This window comes from Pteropus vampyrus, unplaced genomic scaffold (assembly GCF_000151845.1).
Source record: "Pteropus vampyrus isolate Shadow unplaced genomic scaffold, Pvam_2.0 Scaffold250, whole genome shotgun sequence".
Taxonomy (NCBI): domain Eukaryota; kingdom Metazoa; phylum Chordata; class Mammalia; order Chiroptera; family Pteropodidae; genus Pteropus; species Pteropus vampyrus.
In genome coordinates this window covers 1,291,793-1,295,106 of record NW_011889031.1, presented here as the reverse complement: position 1 = coordinate 1,295,106, position 3,314 = coordinate 1,291,793, and the positions used below count along the sequence as shown (strand labels likewise).

General features: G+C 43.9%; 1 pseudogene; it reads right to left on the bottom strand.

The window, feature by feature from the left end:
* Window positions 1-1,119: 1,119 nt before the first annotated feature.
* LOC111729183 lies at window positions 1,120-1,243 on the bottom strand (annotated as a pseudogene).
* Window positions 1,244-3,314: the final 2,071 nt, after the last annotated feature.

Here is a 3,314-nt window from a genome sequence, read left to right as displayed (position 1 = left end):
GATGATCATTTATGTAAAAGGCACAGAAATTGGAAAATACCTCAACGTTTATCGATAGGGAGTGGTTAATAAACAGGGTACATCCATCTGCAAAATATTATGCAACTATTAAAAAGAATGACAAAGAACCATGGCCGGCAGAAAAAGAGCTTTAAGATGTATTGTCGACTGTAAAAAGCAAGTTCTGGGGCAATAAGTACAGTATGATAGTGTTTATAAAAGAAATAGCAATTTGTCACACATACATACATAGGCTCTGAAAAGGTCCGCAAGGATATAAAACAATTTTACAGTAGCAAAAATGGGAATGGGCATGATGCGAAGTCTATTATTTGAATTTTTTTAATATCCCGGTTATGAGCGATATTATAACCACTTGTTTTTTTTTCCCAGCTTCATCGAGATATAATTTGTATATAAAACACAGCACATAATGTATACAATTTGGTGAGTTTGGTAAGAGTACGTATCCACTTATGTTACCAGCTGTACAATCCAGGTGCTAAATATACCCATCACCTCCCAACGTTTCCTACCCTAGCGTCCCTATGTGTGTGTGTGTGTGTGTGTGTGTGTGTGTGTGGTTTTTGTCATTTGTTTTTTGGTTTTGGTGGTAAGGACACCTCACATAAGATCTACTCTCATCAAAATTTTAAGTACATGATGCCATATGTGAACCATAGGTATCTCGTCGTATAGCAGATCTCTGGAAGTTTTAAAAGAAGAAAGTGCTCATACCTACGGCCTCTCCCTCTGTTTTCAGTTGTTAATTTAAAAACTTAGATAATGCTAAGGATGCAGATAAAAGTTTGAACGAACGTTGTGGGCATACAGAGGTGGAAACAAATGTTTCGACTGGGGTGGGGGTGTAAGGTCATTGAGGGAAGCAGAGGAGACAGCACTTGAGGTGACATTTGAGGAGCCAGGAGTTTGCCAGATAGATAAGGGGGCAGATGGGAGGGCTTTGCGGTCCATACACTTGGCTAAGAAAAAAAAAAATCATATCCTTCTTTTCACTCACCTCCAACTGAAATCTAGCATTTCACTCTGTTTTGTTTTATTCTGTTTTATTTTATTTATTTTATTTTATTTTATTTTATTTTATTTTATATTTTTCTACGCCTACAGCACCTAGTCTGGTCTTCCTAGGTGGTCTTCCACCCAAGTACTAACCAGGACCAACCCTGCTTAGCTTCCGAGATCAGACGGGATCGGGCTCGTTCAGGGGGGCGTGGCCATAGTCATTCTGTTTTTGTAGCTGATCATATTTCCCAAAGATGACCTCATCCACATCTCCCTTTCCACCTGCTCTCTCAGACCTTGCCACTTCCCCACTGAGAGGGGAACTCTGCATTTCGATCCTTCGGACCTGGGCGACTGCCTCGGACAATAGGGTTCCTCGGGAAGTGAGCTTATGTGAGCTCTGAGGCTGCGTCATAAAAATGCCACCCTCTTCCGCTTCTTTCTCTTAGAACTTAGCCTCCATGCTGCGAGGAAGCCCAAGAGTCCACGGGGGTGGGGGGAGGGCCTGTGGAGAGGACCTGAGGACCCCAGCCCCCAGCCCCAGCTGAGCAGCCAGCCCATAGCCAGTACCAACTTGCCAGCTGTGCGACGGTCCCCACCTCCCAGAGGAGCTGTCTCTGTTGTTGCCTCATGGATCAAAAATGAGCTGTCTCCACCAGGCTCCACCTACATTGTATATTCAAGAGCGAAACAAAGGATTGCTGTTGATTTAAGCCGCTCGGTTTTGCCGTGGTTGTTACACAGCAGTGACTCACTCATACAATGACAATAGCATTAGCCATACCTGTGACTTTATTCTGGAACCTAGTCTTCTAGCAACAGAAATCAGATATTTCCAAGTCACATTGCAGGAGCTGCAGGTGTTTGAAGTATGGTTCGCCCTTCCTCACCGCTGTGTTTTACCGTTGTCACCGGATCCGCTGTGAATTCTCGTTGCTTCATGGTAATGAAGAAGCATATATATTATATCACAAACGCATCTTTTAAATATTTTTGAGAACTGTGTTTTAGCCGCTTTCCTTACTCTACAAATTTTCTTTCATGCATTTAAACATTATTTTGGAAGGTATCGCCAAAGTATAATTTTCAAAAAAAAAAAAAAAAAACCAGTTAAAAACCCGCTCCCATACAAACATATGGTAAACACGTGACAAAGACACATGACACATTAATGAGAGAACCAGAAGAATGACAGGCTTGCTCAAGGCGGAAGAGGAGAGTCTAGCGGACGGATATATAGTCAGTGAAAGACGTAAGTCCAGAATGAGGTGCTGGCTTTACAGACAAAAACAGTTAATGACCTTCAGGCAATAACTCTTGGGACTGCCTTTGTACTTGAAAAACAATCCTCTCGACGAATTGATTTTAAACAGGTTAACGCCTAACTTTGCAGAGTGCAGACCCCTACTCAAGAAAATAATAAGTCAAAGTATGAAATAGTAGGTCAAACACTCCCCTAGAGTAAGACTTGGCATATTGCCTCCGACTAGACAAATCCAGCCCGCTGCCTGTTTTTGTTAATAAAGTTTTATTGGGACACAGCCGTGCCCACTCCTTTCTGTGCTGTCTGTGGCTCTTTCTGCACCAGAGGCTGAGGTGAGTCTTTGCGACAGAGATCGTGTGGCTGCAAAGCCTGAGGTATTTATCCGGGTCCTTTACAGATGAAAATTTGCCTGCCCATGCCTAGAGTGTCAGATGGCCATTAAGTGGGCTTGTTAGGGTCTTGAAGCCGCACTGTCCAATATGGGGGCCCCCAGTGTCATCTTTTTAAATTTAATTTAATTGCATAAGAGACTACACAAAGACACGAAATCCCCGCTAAGTGGTGAGGATTGTTGGGGGCTGTTTTAGAGGGGGTAAAATAACTACTACCATCCAGCCCCGTCTGTCTGTGACACTTGACTTAGCTTTTGAAGCGGTGGCTGAAATGTTCTCCGCTGGCCGGTGACATTCCTCACCGCCCCTGGGGAGCCAGAGTGCTCTGTTCCCTGTGACCTCGCTGCCCTTTATACAGCCATCCAGTTGTCCCCAAGTCACCTTCCCGCTTTGTGCTCGCGTGTCTGCACATCTGCTGTCAGTTCAAAAGACAAAGAGCCTTCTCTCCTTGAATGCAGAGACTAAAACTCCGTGGGTTTTATTAGACCTTTAGCATAAAGGGGAGAGGAGCGAGTGTGCTAACGAACCTCCGAACTCCGTGGGTTTCACAAAGGCGTTTCATAAATGTGCCTTTTAGGAATTCGGAGCTGGCAGTTAAAATGTGCCTATCAGAGATGAGAAGTCACGGCCATGGT